This window comes from Pogoniulus pusillus, chromosome 4 (assembly GCF_015220805.1).
Source record: "Pogoniulus pusillus isolate bPogPus1 chromosome 4, bPogPus1.pri, whole genome shotgun sequence".
Classification (NCBI taxonomy): Eukaryota; Metazoa; Chordata; class Aves; order Piciformes; family Lybiidae; genus Pogoniulus; species Pogoniulus pusillus.
The window spans coordinates 19,069,533-19,095,690 of NC_087267.1; the positions used below are offsets into that span (position 1 = coordinate 19,069,533).

Here is a 26,158-nt window from a genome sequence, read left to right on the forward strand (position 1 = left end):
TTGGATGGTGCAGGCTGCACATCATAGCAATGGATTGCTGTGCAGAAGAGTTAATTTTCAGTAGCCAGCAGGGCACTGATGTGAAGGGTTACATAAAAGACTCTGCACCTTTCTGTTAGTATCTCTGGTGGTCTGGGGCGTGCCCAGAATGCAGACCTGGCATACAGCTGTGAGTTTTATCTACAGCACTTGGAATGATAATTAAAAAGGAAAAAAAGTCTGCATGCTTTTCCTTTACTGCAGACACACAGATGCTGGAGAGATAGGGGATAACCAGATTCAAAAAGCACAAACCCAATCTGCATGCTGCTGATTCTCCCACACTTATTACTGCCTGCTATGTATTCCACCACAAATATTCTCTTTGATGTTAACAAGAAGGATGAGCTGCAAAGGCTGCAAGAATGTCTATGCCCATTCCTGACTTAATTATAAACTTGTCTGACTGTAAACAAATGAAAAATAAATTGTTTGTGTGCCCTGGTCAAATTCCTATGGCTCTGAACTGGTCAGAAGGCACATTTGGTATTCACCACAGACAAATACTTGCAGCATTAAGAGCTGTGCCCAATGCACGTTGGAACAGAAAGGGGTTTTGCAGAGTTTGCTATGATGTGAAACAGAAGTGCAAGACTCAAGTGCCTGAGAAAGCACTGATCATAGAATGACAGAATAGGCTGGGCTGGAAGGGATCTCCAAAGGTTATCTAGTCCAATTCCCCTGCAGTCAGCAGGGATATTCTCCACTAGATCATAATAGAATGTAAGGAGTTGGAAGGGACCTCTGGACATCTTCAAGTCCAACCCCCATTGTCAGAGCAGGATCATAGAATCTAGCACAGGTGGCACAGGAAGACATCCAGACAGGGCTTAAAAGCCCCCAGAGAAGGAGACCAAAACCTCTCTGGGCAGCCTGTTCCAGTGCTCTGTGACCCTTACAATAAAGAAGCTCTTCCTCACGTTGAAGTGGAACTTCCTGTGCTGTAGTTTGCATCCACTGCCCCTTGTTCTATTAAAGGGTGCAAGTTAGCAGAGGCTGTTCCTGTCCCTTCCTTCCTGGCCCTCAGCCCTCAGATATTTATAGACATTTATTAGATTCCCTCTCAGCCTTCTCCTCTCCAGACTCCAGGTCTCTCAGCCTTTCTTAGTAAGGTATGCTCCAGTCCCTTCACCATCCTTATGGCCCTCTGTTGGACTCTCTCGAGTAGGTCCCTGTCTCACTGAACTGGGTAACCCAGAACTGGATGCAATATTCCAGACCAGGCTGCTCAGAGCCTTGTCCAGCCTGACCTTCAGTATCTCCATGGATAGGGCTGCAACTCCTGCCCTGGGAAACCTGTTGCAGTGTTCCACCACCCTAATGCTGAAGAACTTGTTCCTCACATCCAGTTTAAATCTGCTCTGCTCTCATTTCAAGCCATTGCCCTTGTCTTGTCACTACATCTTTTGTAAACAGTCCCTCTGCAGCCTGCTTGCAGCCCTCTTCACCTACTGGAAGGCTGCTCTTAGGTCTGCCTGGAACCTTCTCTTCTTCAGGCTGAATAACTCCAGCTCCCTCAGCCTGTCCTTGTAGCAAAGGTGCTCCAGTCCCCTGAGCATTTCAGTGGCCTTCCTCTGGCCCTGCTCCATCAGGTCCATGTCCTTCCTGTGTTGAGGTCTCACCAGAGCAAAATGGCAGAATCCCCTCTCTCCATCTCTGGCCACACTGCTTTTGATGTAGCCCAGGCTGCCATTGGCCTTCTGGGCTGCAAGTGCCCTTTGGTGGCTCATGTCCAGCTCCTCATCCCCCAGAACCATGAAGTAGTTCTCTAAGGGCTGCTGTCAATCCCATGATCCCTCAGCCTGCATTGATAATGAGGGTATCCTTTGGAATATAATTATGATAATAATGATGATTATAATAATAATAATATCATCATCCATTGAAAAATACTCTATGACACTGTGACAAGTGTGACAGAAAAGGTATTCTGATGACACCCAAACTACCTGTACTACATTGATACAGCATTAAGGAGATAGAGCTGGAAGAATTTAATTCAGCAAATATAAGACAGTGAATACTACCACTGAATATAAACCAGCACTGCCAAGAACAAGCCAACAACACCAACTATGTGCAGAGTATAATATTTCAGCTCTTTCTCAGGAGCTAAGCAAGCCAAAATGTATTGTGCTAGTCAGAGTCATCCTGCTACTGAAAGGCAGCTCTGAGGAAGGCAGCCCTGAAGCCTTCTCTTCTCCAGCCTGAACAACCCCAGCTCCTTCAGCCTGTCCTCACAGCAGAGGTGCTCCAGCCCTTGGATCATCGTTGCTGCCTCCTCTGGTCTCACTCCAGCAGCTCTGTGTCCTTCCTATGCTGGGGACACCAGAACTGGAGGCAAGATAGGAGGTGAGGTCTCAGTAGAGCAGAATCAAGGGCAGAATCCCCTCTCTTGCCCTGCTGGCCACACTGCTCTGGATGCAGCCTAGCATATGATTTTCCCTCTGGGATTTAAACTGACAGGAATTTTGGGGTTATTGCTGTGTCTGGTTTCATTATTTAAACAAATATTATACTGAAATTCTCTTACAGGGAGCTTATAGAACCATAGAATTGTAGTGTTGGGAGGGACATCCAGAGACCATCCAGTCCAACCCCCCTGCCACAACAGGATCACCTAAGGCAGGTCACACAGGAACATATCCAGGCAGGTTTTGAGTCTCCAGAGGAGATGACTTCACAACCATTCCGTGTAGCCTGTTCCATGGATGTCACTCTCACAGTAAATAAGTTTTTCTTCATGTTGAGTAGAACTGACATTTCAGCACAGAGGTCAATGTACAAACAGTGTCTTCTCTGTCACAGAATTACACCTTCAAGCTTTGTATCAGCTCCTGCTTTACAATGAAGGTTTTTATTCTTTTTTTTCTAATCTTACCTCAAGTTTCAGAAGAATCTTCTGGGAATCCTGCAGACAATTTGACAGAAAACTTCTATTTAGCTGCTTTCATTCTGAATTTTCAGTGGTGGTTCAAATGAGGAAGAGCTTTTCCTGCACTGAACTGCAATTCTTCTACTGGAAATGTCCCACTCCTTACAAGGAGACTACAACCAGGCTGAACAACTGCAAAAAGATCAGAAGAGAAGATCTCTCAGCATACAGAACCATGCAAAACTGTACCAACAGAAGCAACAAATGTCTGCAAGGGTTTTCTTTCTTTGTCTTTTGTAACTCTTAGGCAGGACTATCAACACCAGCTACAAAAAAAGGCTGTGTGAACACTGCATTGAGAGTTTAAACCCTAAACTTTTACAGAAACATGATTTTTACAAACTCCCAGAGTGTCTGCAAGGAAGAATGAGATGCTTTTATTGCACCCCTTTATACTTTGCACTTCACAAGCAAGGATTTTCTTCCTTTTTGTGCCCTGTTTATCAATGCCACATTAGATTCCTTCCCATCTTAATCCATTAGCTTCGGGATCCACAATGCTCTTTGTCAGAACACTGCATTGGATCAGGAGGGGGAAAAAAAGCAACAGATCAAGCAGCCTGCAGATATGTTTCCAACTGCTCTCTTTATACAGTGAGACAAACTGTAAGAGAAAATAAGTTATCTGCATTATAAAGCAGGACAGCAGCATTGTTTTGGACTACATGCTGCATGTCTGAAAGGACAGACACCTGCTTTTTGACTTCCAAGTCACGTAGTCTGTGAAATAACAGTGTAAACCTGATGCGATGAATCGCCCAGCAGAGCAGGAACATTCAGGGTTTCTCAAACAGCTTGTGGATTATTTATGACAAAGGTTTCCTAGTAGGAAGAGGAACTGGTTTACAGCCAGTGGTAGTACCTCACTTGGTAACTGCACGGCCTGTACATTCATGCCTAAGGAATTTCCTAAGGATGCTGTGCACAGAAAATCAGAGCTGGAATTACCACGGCGAGATAAAACTCAAAGGCTGAAGAACCATCATGCTTCCTTCACCAAGCTTGTCTCACAGCACAAATCCCTTCTGCAGTTTGCAGGAGACAGGGCAAGCCTGCTGTGCTGGGAGAGACTCATCCCCATCTGCAGTGTGCCTGTGCAAAGAGTCATCTCAGATGATTCAGATATTGCAGAGACAGGAATTCCTCTTGCCCTGCTCGGGCAGATGCCTGCAGACAGGTTGAAGGCTCCTTGAGTCGTACTCGAGTATCTTGATGATTTAATCTTTAGTGGTTATTACAGTGCAAGACTGATGTCCAAAAAAGCTTCTCCTGGACAGGTTAAAATGTGAGTAACCTCCTCACATATATTGAATGAAATTGACTGTAAGTATTTAAATTGTATGTAATGACATTAAATACATGAAGCATTAAACTGTGCCCATGTAGAACACAAACATACAACTCGCTACAGACACATGCATGCTGTTGTATTCAGCAAGCAATCCATATAGTGGCAAGGTGATTAATTTGGATCCATACCTCTAAATTCACTAATTACTGCTCTAAATACTGCTCCAAGAAGATGAGCAAGTAATAGTAGCTATCATTTTAGAACTGCAGACATGGTTCACAGGGTGCCATCCAAAAGGACCTGGACAGGCTGGAAAGGTGAGCTGAAGAGCATCTCATGAGGTTCAAAAAGGCCAAGAGCAAGGTCCTGCATCTAGGTCAGGGCAATCCTAGACATCAATCCAGACTGGGAGAGGACAAGAATGAGAGCATCCCTGCAGAGAAGGACTTGGGGATGCTGGGGGATGAGAAACTGGACAGGAGCAGACAATGTAAGCTTGCAGCCCAGAAGACCAGTGGCAGCCTGGGCTGCATCAAAAGCAGCGCGGCCAAGCAGGTGGAGAGAGGGGATTCTGCCACTTCACTCTGTTATGGGGAGACCTCATCCGCAGTGCTGTATCCAGATCTGCAGCCCTCAACTCATGAAGGACATGGACCTGATAGAGCAGGTCCATAAGAGGGCCACTAAAATGCTCAGGGGGCTGGAGCACCTCTAGTACAAGGACAGGCTGAGGGAGCTGGGATTGTTCAGAGAAGGATCCAGACAGACCTAAGAGCAGCCTGACAGTATCTTAAGAGGGACTATCTGCAAAGGCCTGCAGTGACAGGAGGAGGACAATGGTTTAAAAGGAGAGCAGAGCAGATTTAGATTGGATGTGAGGAACAAGTTCTTCAGCATGAGGGTGGTGAAACACTGCAACAGGTTGCCCAGGGAGGTAGTTGTAGCCCCATCCCTGGAGATCTTCAAGGTTAGGCTGGACAAGGCTATGAGCAACTTGATCTAGTGGAGGATGTCCCTGCTGACTGCAGGAGGGTTGGACTAGATGACCTTTGGACGTCCCTTCCAACCTGAACCATTCTATGATTCTGTGAGATGCAGGCTGGGAATAGGAAAGAGTTTTTCTGTCATGAGGTCAGTCAAGCAGCAGAAAAGGCAGCACACAAGTTTCCATGATTAGAGAGGAGGCTCAGGGGGGGACCTCAATGCTGTCTACAACTACCTGAAGGGACATTGTAGCCAGGTGGGGTTGGTCTCTTCTGCCAGGCAACCAGCAACAGAACAAGGGGACACAGACTCAAGTTGTGAAATCAGGGGAGGTCTAGGCTGGATGTTAGGAGGAAGTTCTTCACAGAGAGAGTGATTGACATTGGAATGGGCTGCCCAGGGTGGTGGTGGAGTCACCATCCCTGGAGGTGTTAAAGAAAAGCCTGGCTGAGGCACTTAGTGCCATGGTCTGGTTGACTGGGTAGGGCTGGGTGCTAGGTTGGACTGCATAATCTTGGAGGTCTCTTCCAACCCAGCTGATTCTATGATCATTCTGTGCTGCTGATCCTCGCTGCCTAGTTGGCATTTCTGACATCTTTCAGGCCCCAAAAGGATCTTACCTCACATGAGTGTTGGTTTGGGTTTTTTGTCCAAGGAGCCAGCTTTTCTTTCAAGCATTTGAATCTCAAAGCATTGTAGCAAATGCTCTGAAATACATCTATGCACTGACTCTGGACTGCAATCGCTACTATCTAATGAGTAATTCTCCTACACCATCCCTACGCAAAACAGAGAAAGAGAAAAATACCTGTGCAGAACTTTCATAAGCATGAACAAAATCCAACTTAGTTCAGGGCATTTTTCTCTTATCTTTTCCAAAAATAACCCCCCATATCTGACCTTGACATCTCCTTTCCCACGGGAGTCAAATCAGCTGCTAAAACTGCTGGTATTTTCAGGACTTCCCCCCCCACCCCCCTTGCTTCTGTTCTACATTTTCAGCTCCCAAAGCACACTGCTGAGCCCAACAGCAGCCTTGTGCAGACAGGCAGCTTCCACACCTAACAGAAAACCAAATCACAGGCACAGCCAGCCCACGAAATCCACTGTCACGCTGCACCTGGTTTTATGACTAGTGTAACACCGAGTGTAACTAGACAAACACAACAAAATAGGAGGAGACAGTGTTGAGGCACCTGGAATTTCAACCATCTGACATTTGGAAATGCTGGTTTGTCTCCTGGGTATATTCTCATACATGGAGTTTATTACTCACATCCAAAAGCACAGTGAACTCACTCAGAACAATTTCCTAAGAGTAGTAAGAAATACACAGTTAAAACAGGCCACCCCAAAGCTCTTCTAAAACACAATTAGCACACTTTCACTGGAAGACCACCTCCTTAAAGCAACAGATTTTCAGCAGCTCCTGAAGGGCTTTGGCTTCATTTCTTTTCCTTGTCCAGCTGAGCCCTAACTTCATTTTGCTACCATACAGAGTTTTCCCTGACAAGCGGGCAAATCAGGTTCCTACTTCTGGCACCAAGATATCAGTGAGCTCCATCAGCTATGATGTTTGCCACACTATGGCAAACAAGTCTCCAGAAGCTTACTTAGGGAAAAATACAACACCAGAGGTCCAAGGTTGCTGAAGCAAATGTTTTGCTCTTACATTCATAGAAACCTGACTCAGAAAAACAAATGAGGTACAGAACATCTGCAGCAGGCTTCCGGTACTGACCCTGGGAGACTTCACTAGATACAGACCTCCAATTAGACTCTGTCCCACTGATCACAACTGACTCCTTGCCTTTGACCAGTTCACATCCAGATCCACATCCACAGCCTTATCATCCAGATCACATTTCCTCAGTTTAGCTGCAAGGACGCTGTGGGAGATAGTGTCAAGTGCTGTGCTGAGATCAAGATAAACCACATTGTGGGTAAATACTGAGTAGCCTTTTAAAGTGACTGTAGCTGATTTGGGTCAGGTAACTCTGCTCAAGCTCAAATCCAGTAATTGCCCTGTTCTATAATAACTGTCTGGGTTTGCTGATAGCCCTGTCTAGGGATCCCTGCTTCTGCCAGGCAACCAGCAACAGGACAAGGGGACACAGACTCAAGTTGTGAAATCAGGGGAGGTCTAGGCTGAATGTTAGGAGGAAGTTCTTCACAGAGAGAGTGATTTGCATTGGAATGGGCTGCCCAGGGAGGTGGTGGAGTCACCGTCACTGGAGGTCTTCAAGAAAAGCCTGGATGAGGCTCTTAGTGCCATGGTCTGGTTGACTGGATAGGTGCTAGGTTGGCCTGGATGATCTTGGAGGTCTCTTCCAACCTGGTTGATTCTATGATTCTATCTGAGGCCAGGATTTCACCCAGCATTTCAACCTACATATGGGATGATCCAGTAAATACTTACCCATGAAGGGGAACTGCCATTTGAACTCTGGTGAATCTTGCTATCATACACTTGTGTCACTTTTTCCCAGTGGTCTTCTTCACCTAGCTGCTGGAGGTTACAGCTCTCCATGCTGAATCAGCCAACAGACCTGAAGAGTGCTCCAGCAGCTCAGTAGAAAGTGATGCTTGTTGAAGGGTTTGAGCTGAAGCTGTGGGCTTTGCAATGAAGTAACTAAGGTGTGGGCACACATTCCCTGCTGCAAATCCTGCTAAGGAAGCACTAATCCTCAGGAAATGGGTGAGGCAGTGAGTATGGTGGAGTAGCAACTAAAACCACCTCAAGGATGTTTGCCAAGGCTTGTCTGTCAGTGCTCCAGCTTTGCTCCTGTGAACAGTCCTATCGACTTTAAAGGGCCTTGTTTCATCGGTGCAGTTAGTGACATCCACACTTGCAGAGAATCACTGAATCAGAGAATGTTAGGAGCTGCAAGAGACCTCCAGAGATCACCCAGTCCAATCCCCCTGCCACAGGAAGACCAACCAGGGCAGGTCACACAGGAATGCACCCAGAGGCGTTTTGAAAGTGTCCAGACAAAGAGGCTCCACCATCTTCTGAGCAGCCTGCTCCGGGGCTCTGGCACTCTCACCATAAAGAAGTGTCTCCTCGCGTTGAGGTGGGAACCTTCTCTCTGCCAGTTGTAGCTGTTGTTCCTTGTCCTGTCACTGGGCACCAGCACAAAGAGCCTGGCACCTTCATCTTGACACCCACTCCTCAGATATTGATAGACATTGATCAGATCTCCTCTCAGCCTTCTACTCTCCAGATCTAACAGCCCTAGGGCTCTTAGTCTCTCTTCACAGTAGAGATGTTCAAGTCCCCCAGTCATCCTTGCAGCTCTCTGTTGGACTCTCTCTAGCAGATCCCTGTCTCTCCTGAACTGGGGGAGCCCCAAATTAGACACAGTATTCCAGGTATGGTCTCAGCAGGGCAGAGTAGAGGGAGCAGAACCTCCCCAGACCTGCTGGACCCTAAAACACACATTTTTTTGTGTGTGTGCATGATTACATCACTTTCATTTTGCTGAAATCTTGTTCATAGTGGGAGAAACAGTGCAAGCTTTTTGTGCTTAAATTAGTTTGTTGACTTACAGTAAGGTCAATTTTGCAGCTATATGCCAGCATCCTCAGAAAACTCACCAACTGCAGTCCTGAAACTCTGTGCTAGTCTGTATAAAGCAGCATAAACTAAAATGAGGTCTTGCTATAAAAATGTCTTTTTATCCACATATCCAGGAATACACTTCTGTCTAAGCAGGGAATTTTGTTTCCCAGCCTGTTCCTGTATCCAACTGCAACCTGTTTATTTTGACCTCAGTTCTTAGAAACTGTTGATGCCACGGTAGAAATATGCTGTGTGTTCCAACAGGCAACAAACAGCCCTAATGACAGAATACTCCATCTGTGCTGCCAGAGCATACAGCCTCACTCTATAGCTCCTATATACTCTAGCTGAGCAAGAAGCCTTGAAACGTGGAGAGAGCCAAAATGTAACCTGCACTCATACTGCAAGCTCCTTTCAGAATCATAGAATGGTTTGAGTTGGAAGTGACCTCTACAAAGGTCATCTTGTCCAAACTCCTCTGCAGTCTGCAGGGACATCCTCCACTACAGCAGGGCTGCTCACAGCCTTGTCCAGCTTCACCTTGAAGATATCCAGGCATGGGGCCTCAACTACCTCCCTGGGAAACCTGTTGCAGCGTTCCAGCACCCTCACGCTAAAGAACTTGTTCCTCACATCCAATCTAAATCTGCTCTGCTCTCATTTCAAACCATTGCCCTCCTCCTGTCACTGCAGGCCTTTGCACACAGTCCCTCTGCAGCCCTCTTGTACTGCAGGGCACAATCTGAAATTACAAAACTAACCAAAACAGGCCTGTGGAGCCAGCACCAAGTCAGTCACTTTACATCGCTACAACCCAGAAGTATCAGCAACACTTTCATTCCACCCTCTTTGTTCCAACCTATAGAACCACAGAATCACTACTGCTGGGAAAGACCTTTTAAGACCATCAAGTCCAAGCACAACCCAACTACCACGACCAGTAAACCATCTCTGAAGCACCACAACTACAGTACTGTGTCCAGTTCTGGGCCCCTCAATTCAAGAAAGATGTTGAGGGGCTGGAACGTGTCCAGAGAAGGGCAACAAGGCTGGTGAGGGGCCTGGAGCACAAATCCTATGAGGAGAGGTTGAGGGCGCTGGGCCTGTTTAGCCTGGAGAAGAGGAGGCTCAGGGGTGATCTTATTACTGTCTACAACTACCTGAAGGGGCATTGTAGCCAGGTGGGGGGTGGCCTCTTCTCCCAGGCAACCAGCAATAGAACAAGGGGACACAGTCTCAAGTTGTGCCAGGGTAGGTATAGGCTGGATGTTAGGAGGAAGTTCTTCACAGAGAGAGTGATTTCCCATTGGAATGGGCTGCCCAGGGAGGTGGTGGAGGCACCGTCCCTGGGGGTCTTCAAGAAAAGCCTGGATGAGGCACTTAGTGCCATGGTCTAGTTGATTGGATAGGGCTGGGTGCTAGGTTGGACTGGATGATCTTGGAGGTCTCTTCCAGCCTGGCTGATTCTATGATTCTATGATTCTTGAATGCCTGTAGTGGTTTGGGAGTGCACCCTCACCCCGAGATTCACCAGATTAACTCAGCTGGCTGGAAGTCAAATGAAGCTGTACTTTACAGCCCAGCACAAATGTACAAGTTTATGTACACAGTGTTTAACTTGCATGCAATTGTAAATAGCTGTAGAAGTAATACAGAAATTCAAAATCCCTCCTCAACAGCCAACCCCTCTTCTCTCCCCCTCTCTCCTTATCTCAGAGATAACCAGATAAAGATTCGTATAGCTCACGTGACTCATCTGCAGAGGTTCCGAGGTGAGATGTCAAAAGCTGACAAGGAGTAATAAGGAATTGGTTAGATTGGGTTACAGAGGTTACTGCAGCCAGTTCTGGAGCCCCCATGACAAGAGGGATGTGGATGTGCTGGAGTGTGTCCAGAGAAGGGCCAGGAGGATGCTCAGAGGGTTGCAGCAGCTCTGCTATGAGGACAGACTGAAAGAGTTGGGGCTGTTCAGTCTAGAGAAGAGGAGGCTCCCAGGTGACCTTCTTGTGGCCTTCCAGGATCTGAAGGGGGCCCACAAAAAAGCTGGGGAGGGACTTTTTAGGCTCTCAGGGAGTGGCAGGACGGGGGGAATGGAGCAAAGCTGGAGGTGGGGAGGTTCAGGCTGGATGTGAGGAAGAAGTTGTTGAGCATGAGAGTGGTGAGAGCCTGGCATGGGTTGCCCAGGGAGATGGTTGAGGCCCTGTGCCTGGAGGTGTTTAAGGCCAGGCTGGATGAGGCTGTGGGCAGCCTGATCATAGAATCAACCAGGTTGGAAGAGACCTCCAAGATCATCCAGGCCCACCTAGCACCCAGCCCTATCCAGTCAACCAGACCATGGCACTGAGTGCCTCATCCAGACTTTTCTTTAACACCTCCAGGGACGGTGACTCCACCACCTCCCTGGGCAGCCCATTCCAATGGCTAGGGTAGGGTGTTCCTGCCCATGGCAAGGGAGTTGGAACTACATGATCCCTGTGGTCCCTTCCAACCCTGACTGATTCTGTGATTCTAGGTTCCATGCAGGCATCTTGGGAGAGATTTTGTCTTTGTTATGGCTACTATAGATCTCTCAGTTGAACCAATGGGTAATACAGACATGAATATTGTTTTCTTTTCACAGCCAATGATCTAATTTCTCTGATTGAAATATTCCAATTATCCTCAAATCAGCACAACACCTCCAGGGATGGTGACTTCACCACCTCCCTGGGCAGCCTGTTCCAACCTCTCACCACTCCTTCACTAAAGAAGTTTTTCCTCATGTCCAACCTAAACCTCCTCTGGCACAATTTAGAATGACAGAATGGTCTGGGCTGGAAGGGAACTTTAAAGGTCATCTAGCCCATCTAGCCCATTTCACAGAACCAACCAGGTCAGAAGAAACATCCAATATCATCCAGTCCAACCTATCACCTTTTATCCTATTGCTGGTTACTAGCATCAGACCTAGTTCAAGCTGACTTAAACATTCTCCTGTGCTCTCCAAAGGCAGGAGCTGAGTGTGCAAAACACACAGCACACTGAATTCAAGGGGATTTTCTGTCCATCTCATACTCTGGCAAAGGTATAGTACAGAGAAAAATGCACATGGGGATCCTTTCATTTCTTCTTCATCTTCCTAGATGAGGCAGCAGTGGAGCAACACCCACTGGTATTGGTAGCATCAAGCAGGGATCCTTTCCTCTTACCAAGGTCTGGTAGCAATTACCATGGAGTTAGAGGCAGTGGATAAAAGCCAGTGCTGATTTGTTTCGAAATTGGTATCTTGATCAAACTGTCAGACTGCAGCACAAAAGCAGAGCTCACCTGACTTGAAAATGTGACTATGAGAAATTACCCAAGAAGTGCAGTGTGATTTGGAACCGCTGAGAAATGGACCATAGAATACCTCAGGTTCCAATCATGGGCAGAGACACCTCTCAACTAGACTGGGGGTGTAGAAGGCCTCATCCAACCTGGCCTCCAACACCCCTATGCAGAAGGGAGCCACAGCTTCCCTGGGCAGCCTATTCCAGAGTCTCACCACCCTCCTACTGAAGAAATTCTACCCTAGATCCATTCTAACCCTGCTCTCCCTCAGCTTCAAACCATTGGCCCTTGTCCTATCTCTAGACACCCTCAGGAAAGGTCCCTCTGCAGCCTTCCTGCAGGATCCCTTCAGCTATTGGAAGGCAGCTCTAAGGTCCCACTGGAGTCTTCTAGGCTCAACAACCCCAGCTCCCTCAGCCTATCCTCATAGCAGAGGTGCTCCAATCCTTGAATTGTATTTGTGCCTCCTCTGGACTTTCTTCAGCAGCTCTGTGTGCTTCATATGCTGGGGACACCAAAACTGGATGTGATATTTGAGGTGAGATCTCAGCTGAGCGGAGTCAAGGGGCAGAATTCCCTCTCTTACCCTGCTGGCTGCACTACTCTGGATGTGACCTAGCATAGCAGGACACAGGACAGCAGGATTAATCCAGTGCTTTCTGTCCAGATTTTCCATGTCAAATCAGAAGGAACAGCAGCAGCATTTTGCATTCAAACTATAAACTTGGTACATTCCAAATAAATATTGTATGTGAGGGGAGCCTGAGAAGTAGGATTTTAAAACTGAGCAAGATGGCCAAGAGAATAACAACTGCACTGGTATTTTCCAAATGATGTTTAAACTGTATTTTGAATACACACAAAAAAAAACCCTCCAAAACAAAACAGCAAACATGAAATGCCAAAACTCCCATTTCTGAAGCAGAGCTGTGAATCTCCATGGGTCACAACAGCATTTTTCAGCATTTATCCCTGTGAAAAAGAGACGAATTTGCTCTGGTCCTGTCAAACCAAACTTGTTTCCCCCAGAACAGGGTCATTGAATATATATATATATATATATATATGTACTGAGTATATTTTAACCCCTCTGAATTTGGACAGCTAAGGACAGCTAAGACCAGAGCTGTAAACACAGAGGATGGCTACAGTCTAATGAAAGAACAAGTCAACAGAAACAGTGAAGCAAAAGGGAGAACAGGCTTGCAGAGCTTCCGAAACATCATTTAGGGACTAAACCACTGCTGCTAAAGCTGCTGGGACTAAATTCCACTGGGTAAGACAGGAACAGCAAATGGAACCATTCTGTGCAGTGCAAGTGTTAGTAAAAAAATTAGACAGAGTTTTTCCAGTCCTGATGACAAGTCACTGCTTCTCCTAAAGCTGATGCTTTTGTTGCCCATTTTCTTCTGTCCTGTGCTGCACCTGCTTCTGCTGTCCCCAGTCTAAGGACAGAGCTGCTGGATTAAGTCCAGAGGAGGCCACAAAGACGGTCCAAGGGTTGCAACACCTCTGCTGTGGGGATAGGCTGAGGGAGCTGGGGTTGTTCAGCCTGCAGAAGAGAAGACTTCAGGGGCACCTCAGAGCTGCCTTCCAATCCCTGAAGGCATCCTCTAGGAAGGCTGCAGAGGGATTTTACCTGAGTGTGTCTAGAGACAGGAGAAGGGGGAATGGTTTGAAGCTGAGGGAGAGCAGGGTTAGACTGGATCTCGGGAAGAAGTTCTCCAGTTAAGACTCTGGAATAGGCTGCCCAGGAAGGCTGTGGCTCCCTCCTGCCTGGGTGTGTCAGAGGCCAGGCTGGATGAGGCCTTGAGCAACTGAGTCTCATTGAGAGCTGTCCCTGCCCATGGTGAGGTTGGAGCAGATGAGCTCTGATGTCCCTTCCAACCTGAGTCATTCTGTGACTGTAACATTCTGCACATACTTTTATACAGTATCCACGTAAGAAAATGGCTATGCTGAATTTATTAATTAGCATGCACCCTTCTAGAGGGAAGGTATGAAAAAAAAGCATCCCTTAGTGAAGTTCAGGCATATTTTTATACCCTCAAAAGAGGGTAAATTGATCCTACTCTCTTCCCCAGTTTCAAATGAAGAACTTGGCTGCTACGGATTCTTTCCCACACAAATCAAGCCTTAGCCCTCACCAATTGAAACAATATGGGATGATTATTGTGGGAAATTTTTTACTGTTCCTGTAATTTAAAACTTTCTGTACCCAATTTTGCATTTTCTATAAATCAAAACCCCATTTCACTCAGGGCTACAATTAAACAGAGGAAATCAAAGACTAACTTCTAAGCAAGTCTTGCTATTAATCATTGGATGAACTGGTAGTACAACTGCTTTTACTGCAGTCTCTTTCTGCCTGAGAACTACACTTTAATCTACAACTTGAGCTCTTTTGAAGAGGCTGTGTTGCAGATGAGACAAATTAAAGGTATACTAAATGCTACACCACTGCATGCTATTTAAGTTAGAAGAAAAAAAAAAACCCAAAGCATACAAACTTCTGTAGCAACTCTGAGAAAAGGCAAAAAAACCACCACTAGCTACAACACAAATCAATCCTGGTTATTTAGAGCAGTCTCTGTCACCTTTTGACTCAACAGAAGCCGGCTAAAAAAGTACAGCACCAGCAATGTGTGCACCACCACAATGCTGCCACAGAGAGAGCTCCTCAGGGGCTGACACTGCAATTACAGAAGCTCTGCTGCTTTTTCTCTCAGTAGCAGAAGACAAAGAGTCACATTTGTCATACAGGCACTAAAATACATCTTTCTCCTTCTTTTTTTTTGAAGAGCAATACAGAAAACACCACAAAATCATGGAAGGCTAGGAGGCTGGAAGGGACCTCCAAAGATCATCCAGTCCAAGAGTCCTGCCAGAGCAGGATCACCCAGGCCAGGTCACACAGGAACACATCCAGGAAAGTTTTGAGGGTTTCCAGAGAAGGAGACTCCACAACCTCTCTGGGCAGCCTGCTCCAGGGCTCTGGCACCTTCGTGGGGAAAAGTTTTCACTTCTGTTCCTGTGGCACCTCCTCTGCTCCAGTTTGCCCCCACTGCCCCTTGTCCTGTCATTGGACATCCCTGAGCAGAGCCTGACTCTGTCCTCCCCACACTGTCCTGCACATCTTTATCCAAATGAACGAGGTCAGCCCTCAGGCTCCTCTGCTCCAAGCTCCAGGTCCCTTAGCCTGTCCTCACAGTGCTGTTCCACTGCCTTTAGCAGCTTTGTGGCCTTGTGATGGACTCTTTCAAGCACTTCCCTGAGGTCCTTATTGAACTGAGGTGCCCAGAACTGGACACAGTACTCCAGATGCAACCTCAGCAGTGCAGAGTAGAGAGGGAGGAGAACCTCTCTCAACCTGCTAACCACAGCCCTTCTAATCCACCCCAGGATGCCCTTGGCCTTCTTGGCCAGAAGAGCACATTGCTGGCTCATGGGCATCCTCTTCACCAGGACCCCCAGGCCTGTTTCCCCTGTGCTGCTCTCCAACAGGTCAGCCCCCAGCCTCTACTGGTCCATGAGGTTGTTCTTTCCCAGATGCCAGACTCCACCCTGGGCCCTGTTGGATTTCATTCCACTTCTTCTCACCCAACTCTCCAGCCTGTCCGGGTCTGGCTAACGGCAGCACAGCCTGAGGAGGTGTCAGCCACTGTGCCTAGTTGATCTAACTCAAATTTTACAACTAAAAATATGACATGCAAGCACAAAATTAAAACACTAATGAAAAAACCAAACCCTGTGAAAGAAGTAAACTGAGGGCCTCTGTTCTTTTCTGATCAGAAGCAAAAATGATGCATTTTTATTTCCTACTAAGAAAAAAAAACGTGTCTTGATTGCTAGACAAAATAAAATATGAACCCTTAAATCAACACAAAGACATGTGGCACCCAGCTGGCTTTATTTTTTTCTTTTTTGTTTCCTCTCTGTCTCTGTTTCTCAAAAAAAAAAAAAAAAGAATTTTTTTTTCCATGTCATTACTTGTTTAAAGTGCCCAAATACTCCTAGGGAGAGCTGCACTGCCTCCTACAAAGGTACAAGTAACCACATTATTTGCAGCAGCACATCAACAGTAAGAATGAGAAATAACAGTAATTGATTCATGTCAGAATGGCTCTGGCTGAAAGGGAACTCAGAGATCATCTACTCCAATCTCCTCACCATGGGCAGGGATGCCTCTCAACTAGATTTGGCTGCTCAAGGCCTCATCCAACCTTGCCTTCAGCCCCCAGGCAGGAAGCAGCCACAACCTCCCTGGACAGCCTATTTCAGAGTCTCACTACCCTCCCACTGAAGAACTTCTTCCCAAGATCAAGTCTAACCCTGCTCTCCCTCAGCTTCAAACCATTCCCCCTTGTCCTGTCTCTAGACACCCTCAGGAAAAGTCCCTCTGCAGCCTTCCTGGAGGTTCTCTTCAGGGATTAGAAGACATCTCTACAGAAGGCAGCTCCAAAGTCTTCTCTTTTCCAGACTGAACAACCTCAGCTGTCTTCGCAGCAGAGGTGCTCCAGCCCTTGGATCATCTTTGCTGCCTCCTCTGGTCTCACTCCAGCAGCATTGTCCTTCCTATGCTGGAGACGCCAGAAGTGGAGGCAGGATTGGTGGTGAGGTCTCAGCAGAGTAGAATCAAGGGGCAAAATCTCCTTTCTTGCCCTGCTGACCACACTCTTCTGGCTGCAGCCCACCACTGGGCTGCCTGAGGGCACTGCTGGCTCATGGGGAGCTTCTCAGCAACCAACATCCCCACATCTCTCCCTTCAGAGCTGCTCTCAACCCACCCTACACCCAGCCTGGATTTGTGTCTGGGACTGGCTTGACCCAAATGTAGGACCCTGCACTTGGACTTGTCAAGCCTCATGCAGCTGGCACTGGCCCACTTCTCAAGCCTGTCAAGATCCTTCCAGATGGATCCCTTCCCTCAATGAGTCCAGCACACCATACAGTCTGGTCTCACCAGCAAACTTCATCATTTTCTTCCTAACAAGGATTTCTAATGCACTTTCCAATGTCATTACCTCTAACAGTGAACTCCTGGAGCAATTAACACCTCTGTTTCACAAAATGCATGTTGAAAACATGTCAGCTGTCTGCCATGCAGTGAGTTCCCAGGTCTTTGCTACAGCTTACTGAAACCTGGTTATCGTTTAGAGCACATCATTTACACAGCTCTCATTTTGTCTTCTTCTCTGATGTGAGCACCAACCAAAGGCAGGTGCTGACTACACAGGAGATGCACAAGCTAGAACAGCTCCTGTAACCACAATCTTGCCTACCAGTCATTTTGGAAGTCTGGATGTGAACTTACCCAGAGAGTACAGTAACTGAAAGTGTTGAAAATCCAAAAATCAAACACAGAAGCTTTGAATCTTGTGCAAACAGCACAGAAAACCCTCAAACCCTGGAGCACTTAATTTAGACAGTTACAAATCCTGCCTTACTTAACAGTCCAGCCCCTACCTTTTCTCCTCAGGTTTATCCCATTTGATCAAGTGACTACCAGAAGCACTCAGGAGCCAGGTGGACACACCTAAATGCAAGCACCAAACACACCTGGGACCTGGCAGCACAGCACCCACCCAAAGACCTTCAGCACTGTTCATAACCAAGTGATACAGCTCTCAGAACGGGCACAGGATATCTAAGAAACATTTCAAAGAACTCTGGTTGTTAAGTCTGGTGATTTTGTTTTTCCTCACAGCCTTTAGCAGCAGGAGAAGAAAGGAGGGAGAGGGAGGAAGCAGTGGAAGGAGAAGGCAATGATATGGAAGCAAACAGTCTGGGAAACGAGATGATAATCTCACTTATGAGCTTCACTGATCTACCACTGGGTGCAAAGTAAGTCCTATGAATGAGCAAGTTGCAGAATTTGATTGTCATAGGCACAGTTATTAGAAGTATGGGGGGAAAGCACCCAGTTTTTGACATACTCATGAAAACACAGCCTTTCTGCACTAACCAAGGCAGTACAGTTTTAGCTGGCTTGAAGCTGTCCACATGGTGGAACCAGTACGGCTCACTGCACTTGGCCAAACCCTTCCCTCTGCTTCCTAGCTCTGTGCCCTGTGTGTGTCCACTGGAGCTGTGTCTTTGATGAGAATGCAAATTGTAGAGTGAGCAAGAAAGCCACTTGAGTTAACTGTAGTTTGCTACAGAGTGCCTATACTCCATGAACCACAGATGCCTGCCTCTGTTCTCAAAACTGAACTCTTTTAATACCAATAGAGGACAGGGTGCTGTAAAAAGAAATGCATGCTACACTGAGTAGGTTATCCTACAAGCAGTAGGATAAAGAGAATTATAAGAGAGACAAACAAAACCAAAGCAAAAAGAGCAGCAAACAAAACATTTAAAAATAAAGAGACTGCCAAAGTTTAAAAGCTCCCTCCCAGATTTCTGTTCTGCAGGCAGCACAGAAAATGCTTAGGATTCGTTTTTAGTTTCCATGCCCATCCTTTAGTATTCAGAAGTAGTCTGAGGGTTTGCCTTTTGCCTTTTAAGTCAATGATCTAATTAATTTCCCCATACAAACTCATGATGCTATCACCACACTGGATTTTAAACTACTTGTACAGCAGAATCCTGAGCTGGAAGGGCAACAAACTGGGCAATTTCACAGCATCTTTCTATTGAGCTGATCAGACTTTAACTTGGGCTAGAATGAGGCAGGTGCTTGCTTCATTGCTATCTCTCTTGTTACCTCTGAACACATAAATCAGTTTAAAAGATGGTGCTGATGGAAGACACCTGATGGCAAGTAGGTAAAGGAGCACTTAACGTTCTGCTGCTGAATTTTGAGGGGCAGAGAAGTTGCCTCCCAAAGCTACATAAGTCTCCACTCAAAGGAAGTCAAGGACTAGAACAGCAGCTGCAACATGGAGATGCTGCCTTGTGCAAAATTGTATTTAACCCCCTGAGTTCTGCAAGCACTGCCTTCCAAAGCAGGCCACAGCTCCTCCCTCCTCTGTACGGTGTTCTCCACATGTATGCTAGACACAGTTCATCCAGACATCAACTGTTTCCTACAGAAGAAATTTCAGGGGTAGCATCAGGGTTACCTCTATTTTCCAGAGGAGGAGGAAACCTGAAGAGGCTCTTACTGTTACATCCAAGGCTGAGTGCAAAAGAATCTCTCAACTTCTTACTCATTTTTCAGACAAGGGTACCACAACTCCTACACATGAACACTTCATCAAGGATAACAGAATGTCCAAGATGCATATTTTCACTACTGTAGAATGGCTTAGGTTGGAAGGAACCTCAGAGCTCATCTATTCCAACCTCTCCACCTCTCAACTAGGCTCAGCTGCTCAAGCCCTCATCCAATCATGCCTTGAATTCCCCCAGTGCAGAGGAAATTTTACAGGTAAAAGGACATTATATTAAAGGATGCAACTGTGTCAAACTCTCAGGACTGCAGATTACACTGATCAGAAAGAGGTATCTCCACTGATTTCCACAGCACAACAAAAACTAAGTCTTTGTAGCCAGTATTTCTCCCAGTGGCTTCTACAGAAGTAGTGGCCCATGGTACAAAAAGCAGGGAATAAAGCTGTGTGCTATCTTAAGTGGTTTGAGTGAGACTTACAACTCAGCTCAGGCCTTGAAGCAGTCATCTGCAAAGAGGTGCAATCCCAGTTGTGAAGAATGGCTCTCCTTGTTTTTAGTTGCCATTAGAAGTAATATCCACTAGACAGTGGTGTGAAACACAGCCACTGACGGCCTGCATAAAACCCTTTCTTTCGAAGCATTTTGCAGAACTGCTCATACAGACCTGTAACAAAGCCTGCAAGTGCACTGACAAAACAATTTCTCAGCTTGAGCTCCTGATGCTCATCGAATTGAAAGCCTCTCCTCTTTGTTTTTCCACAATTTGAAACTTTAAAACCAATATCCAGAGTGAAAGCGTAGGCCTGCTTTTGCACAGATGGATCCTCAGGAAAGCCTGTTAGCTCTTCCTGCTGTACCTTCACTCCACCTCTATTTTAGGTTAGACTGTATTGAAGGCACTGCTGACAAGCAAAGTTACCAAATTCAGGGATGCTGGCTCGCTCACTCACTCCCCCTTTTCCACCTGAAATTCAATCCATCACCAGGTGGGTGTGTACCCTTTCAGCTGGGTGGGCACTGCAAGTTACAGGGCTTGCAGCAACTATTTTGACAATAAAGGCATTTTAGTGCTTCTGTGGCCAAGCCAGACCCTTATATGGGCGCAGAGCAGCCATATCCAACTGACAGTGTAAAGAAATCTATTTTGGGAAGAGAATTATGCTCATACTTTAAGTTCCTTTGAACTTGCTAAAAGCGACTGCAAGACGTGCACAGCGAGGACAGCACAGTACCTTCCACAAACATGGGAGCAGCTTCATGAAGTTACAATTATTTGGTTGACACTCCTGACTTTCACCACAGCCCACTCTTTACAACAGGCACAACCATCTTTCAGTTTGCTGCTCTCTCCCAAATGGGTTCTCTGTTTATGTGAACTCTGGACCACCTTGTTCTCTGTCGGCTCTGCCTATTGCCAAGCATTGCTCTTACCCACGTGCCTTAAGTTTTGGCTGCTGAAAGCATTTTGGAGCAAAAAAATACCCAAACCGCAAAAACTTGATGGGTACCATTTTTTTCCCCTGCTAAACATGAGCCCTTGAGAACTTTTTATGTTATAGAAAAGAAAGTAACTGGCATGCAAAGCACTAAGTAGCATCACAGGAACAGTGTGGCCAGCAGGACAAGGGAGGTTACTCTTCCCTTGTACTCAGCACTGGTCAGGCCACAGCTTGAGTGCTGTGTCCAGTTCTGGGCTCCTCAATTCAAGGGAGATGCTGAGGTGCTGGAAGGTGTCCAGAGAAGGGCAACAAAGCTGGTGAGGGGTCTGGAATACAAACCCTATGAGGAGAGGCTGAGGGAGCTGGGGGTATTTAGCCTGGAGAAGAGGAGGCTCAGGGGTGACCTCATTGCTGTCTACAACTACCTAAAGGGAGGCTGTAGCCAGGTGGGGGGGTGGCCTCTTCTCCCAGGCAACCAGCAATAGAACGAGGGGACACAGTCTCAAGTTGTGAAATCAGGGAAAGTATAGGCTGGATGTTAGGAGGAAGTTCTTCCCAGAGAGAGTGATTGGCATTGGAATGGGCTGCCCAGGGAGGTGGTGGAGGCACTGTCCCTGGAGGTGTTCAAGCAAAGCCTGGATGAGGCACTTAGTGCCATGGTCTGGTTGACTGGCTAGGGCTGGGTGCTAGGTTGGAGTGGATGATCTTGGAGGTCTCTTCCAATCTGGTTGATTCTATGATCTTATGTGTGCACATGTGAATATTACACATTCAACTCCACTTACATACAACCAAGTAACAGTGCAACCATACCAAAAGAGAATACTCTGATCTCACACATGAAATATATATTTTAGTGTGGGTTATGCTTTAAATGGAGTAATTTTACAGAGGCATTCAGAAGGCACCAAGGAGACAGTAGAAATAATTGTTTTAGTATAATTTAAGATGTAAATGTCATGTGATAGGTAATTTAAATGTAAATCTGCACCTTAAACCTTCAATCCATCAATGTAAATCTCCATTTAAGAAACAACATTTCCATGTGATCACGTTAATTCCTCCTCCTGTAATAATTATAGAAGGGGAAAGGTATAACCTTCCATTAAAAAAAAACCCAAACCTGGTAACTATCTTCACAACAGACTGTGCTGAAAAGCTGTTTTAAAATATGGTTACTAATAAAAATAGATTTAAAGGCTTAATTATTGTGTGAACAAACCAGTTTAGGCAAGAAAACAAACAAACAAAAAACAAAGCCCATCAACTATTATTTCACACTGCATTAAAACCCAAAACCCTTCTACCAAAATCTGTATTTTGGCCCTTTGGAACTGTCATAGAGTTTTCTATCTATTTTGGGATTAATATGATCAATTCCTTCCCATGCACTCTGCAATTTATAAATGCATGCTGGAGTAGCAAGAATTCCAATGCTGTGTCACTTAAAAATGGAAAGCAAGACTCTGACACTCCTTGGTTTAAATGAGATGAAGTGAGAAGGGGAAAAAAAGCTAACTGCAGAAGTCTGTAAGGTCAAGCAGAATGTAGTGTCCAGAGAAGGGCGACGAGGCTGGTGAGAGGCCTTGAGCACAGCCCTACGAGAAGAGGCTGAGGGAGCTGGGATTGGTTAGCCTGGAGAAGAGGAGGCTCAGGGGTGACTTTGTTGCTGTCTACAACTACCTGAAGGGTGGTTGTGGCCAGGAGGAGGTTGCTCTCTTCTCTCAGGTGGCCAGCACCAGAACAAGAGGACACAGCCTCAGGCTGCGCCAGGGGAGATTTAGGCTGGAGGTGAGGAGAAAGTTCTTCACTGAGAGAGTCATTGGACACTGGAATGGGCTGCCCGGGGAGGTGGTGGAGTCGCCGTCCCTGGAGCTGTTCAAGGCAAGGTTGGACGTGGCACTTGGTGCCATGGTCTAGCCTTGAGCTCTGTGGTAAAGGGTTGGACTTGATGATCTGTGAGGTCTCTTCCAACCCTGATGATACTGTGATACTGTTATTTTAAATGCACTTTAAGAGCCGTTTGACTTCAGGCTTGCTGCATCCAGTTTTCAGTTAGTGTTACTTTGGTGTGAGAATATAATACAAAACTCTCTGCTGTCTGTGGGAGACTTTCCACCGATTCAAGACTGGATATACTACCTTTCCTATAGACAAATAAGACAATGCATCTCATCTGCCAAAGGTTACAAAAATAGCATGAGAACTCTTTAAATAAAATAATCTGCAACCAGAGAGAGAAATAAATATCAAAAAGAGAAGGGGAAAATGATTTATCAAATACTGTTTTCAAAATATGATTATCCTTTGAAAATCACACTTGCTATATATATACAAACCTAGAAGTAAATAGATCAGAGCTCTTTGTGTATGGGTAGCAAAATAAACAGTGATCAAAATAGCTTTTCTACCCTTCTGCACACCAAATTCCAACAAAAAGCAAAACCTCATCCTGCGAAGGTTGCAAATGCATTTAGAAGTCCAAGGCAAAGCTTTGTAGCAACCCAGTACTTCCTAAACTAAAGCAACCAACTGTCCATCTAAACCACGCTGAATGTTTCCAATTCATTTTGTGGTTATTACATTTTGCAAATGAAACATGAAGTTTTCCCACGACTTTCTCTTTGGGACAGAACAAAGTATTTTCATCCCCTATCCTATTGCCAGCCTGTAAGCCTGGTTTACTGTGAAGAATGAATTATAAAGAAGAATACAATTTGTGTTGAAAAAGCAGTGTTCATGTAGCACCTTTACAGAAACCTCCAACTGACCTTTCTCTCTGATGAATTAACATCAGTGTGAAGTATCTTGGCCAACCATGACAAGCAAAAAAATGCTCTCAGGTATTTCTCTAAGGTACTCAGTGCACCACCTGCAACACATCCCCTAGCATTAGAAGACTTCATGGTGCTACTTGTTTTGTTTTCTAGCTCCTGAGATTCTCCCTGTCCAGTGTGTGCTTTTCTATTTTGGAAATGATCTAAAGCAATAAAATAGAAAACAAATTTAACAAATAATAAAGCCAAGACCAGCTTTGAAGAAAGGTGCTTCTTTTCTCATTTGCCACTTCATTTATGCCTAAAGATAGAAAATCATGTGCATTATTTTACAAATTTATTATTAGGAAGCTGCTTTCCATCTGGAAATGCCTGCTTAACACTGACAACAGTATTTCAGGAGCTGGATGAGTGCTGCAGTAAACCTCTGTGTGCAGGTACCTGAATAGATGGGCCACATGCTAAGTGTGCCTCAGATTTGGAGTGTTGCAAAATACAAGGCAGCAATTCAAACACAATCCATCAAAAGCTACAGAAAATCTTGGCTTAATTAATTTTTAATAAAAGTATATTGGTTATTATAATAATAAATTCATTTTTCCTTAACTCCTCTTCCTTCCTCTTTGCAAGCTCTTCACTGCTAGCCTATAGCAGTCTGCCTCACTACTTTTGTGTCCTGACAGTCTGGTAAAAAAGCACATCATTTTGAAACTCCAGAGAGACTGGAGAGGAGCTAGATGTTTTCCTTGGCAGATAACAGGATATAGGGGTTGGGGCTAATTTAAACTTAACGTGTGTGCAAAAAAAAAAGGTACATTTTAAGTCTACATACTCCTTCCAAAAAGGCTGCCCTCATTTAAATAAAGAATGCACAAGGTAATGCACCAGCTCCAGACCAAATTGAAAGTAACAATCATTCTTTTTTGTTCTTTTGGGTTTTTAAATCATTAAACTCATTTGGAGCATCAGTGAGAGAAAGCTCTCTGGAACCTCTCCCCACTCTCCCACCCCTCTTTCTCTTTAAAAATAAAACCCGGAAAACATGATCAATGCTTTAGAAAAGTTTTGTGGAAGATCCTGAAAACCACTACAGCAGTCAGACCATCACTGAAAACTATTATGTATACAGGCTTAATCCAAATCCCATTTGAAGTCGATGGAAAACCCCCCGTTGCCTACAGAGGCCTCTGGATCAGGTCCTTTGTTTCCAGAGGTACGGCAGAGCAGATTTCAAACGTGTGCAAGGGGGTAAGAGTGTACAACCACTAAATAACAGGTACCACTAATCTGTAGTTGGGGAAAAAAAAAAAGACTGCTTTTACAAAGGGCAACTCAAAATGATGAGATCTTTTACCTGACAGCATGTAATTTTTAAAGACAGGCTGCAAAGGGCCCGATTGAGGGCACTTTATTCCTCTATGTCCACACATAAACCAAGGCATCCTTAAAAAGAATTCTATTTTGGGAAACCTAAATCAAATTTCAGTGAAATTCTTCTAGTACTGGGGTCACTGGAAGATTTCAAGAGTTCTACCTGTGGGCAGGCATACCTGCAGTCAGGTTTCTGCATCATTCCTAGGAAAATCACAACTTGGTTCGCTGGCCTGGGACAAGTTCTAGGGCAGGTTTAGCAGTGACCCCACAAACATGCACACAGTACTTCATCAGCGAATAGCAGGGGGGGGGAGTTCACTCCAAAGCCTACCAAAAACTGAGCAGAATTCATCCCATTGTGGATCAAACACGGAGTCAAAAGCACCAACAGCTACAGGTTTGTAGAGCCAGTCTGCAGTAGCACAGACTCGGGACGTAGCAAAGCGTGCGCACACTCACAAACGTCCACCCCGCCATTTTCTATCTACTCCTGAATGTCTGTTGTGCTGACGACAGGGATTCCAAGTTTTTGTCTTCTGGCTGCCACCAGAAGTCCAGCTAGCTGCGAGCATCCTGAACAAACAAACACAGGTCTCCGCAAAAAATCCAACGCGGCGCCCAGGCACCCATGCTGCATGGGCACGCGTGGAGTCGTGAAGAAACACGTTCCGCAGCACGCCTCCAGAAACAAAGACATGCAGTCGTGTTCCCAGCTGTTTGTAGGGGTTTTTTAGACAGCTACAAGCACCCCAAAACCAAAATTAAAACTGCAGGGCGGTACTGCTTTGTTATACACATCAGACCTCTGCAACAGTCACTGGAGTGGGGGGAGGAGGAGGGAGGGATGATTACCTGCACCTGTTTCAAGCTGATGCAGTTAGGAGGGAGAAAAGAAACAGAAGAGGGGGGGGCTGTAAGGGGAAAAAAGCTTAATTAGAGCACATCTCCATTTTCTTGAGGGAAGGTGTCATCATCACAGGCCTACCCATGCGCACAGGAGACTCTAAGTGCTGCCATACAAGGTGCGAGGCCCTGCTGAGGTTGATGTGGCACATGGATGAAGGCAGATCACACTGAAAGCATTCTGCCTGCAAGGGAGCTGCTGAAACACTGACTGGTTTTTAATTACACATCCCGTGCCTACCCAACCCCCCCCACCAAAACCCACACCTCCTTATTTTTTCCCCCCCAAAAGAAAGATGGATGAAACAAGGCATTCCTTCCACTCTTTTCATTTCTCCCGAGCTGCTACAAAGCGTTTATGAATACTTGGCACATACCAGGAGAAAGCAGAGCTGCACCAATACAGCCATACGAAATAAACCCCAAGCC

The 26,158-nt window shown here is 45.8% G+C and overlaps 1 long non-coding RNA gene across 2 annotated transcripts in view; it reads right to left on the reverse strand.

The window, feature by feature from the left end:
- Window positions 1–26,158, reverse strand: part of LOC135174772 (uncharacterized) — a 131,199-nt gene that overhangs the window by 71,881 nt on the left and 33,160 nt on the right. For both annotated transcript variants that reach the window (XR_010302081.1, XR_010302082.1), the window contains exon 5: window positions 2,921–3,106. This is a non-coding gene — a long non-coding RNA (uncharacterized LOC135174772). The remainder of the gene's footprint in view (window positions 1–2,920; window positions 3,107–26,158) is intronic.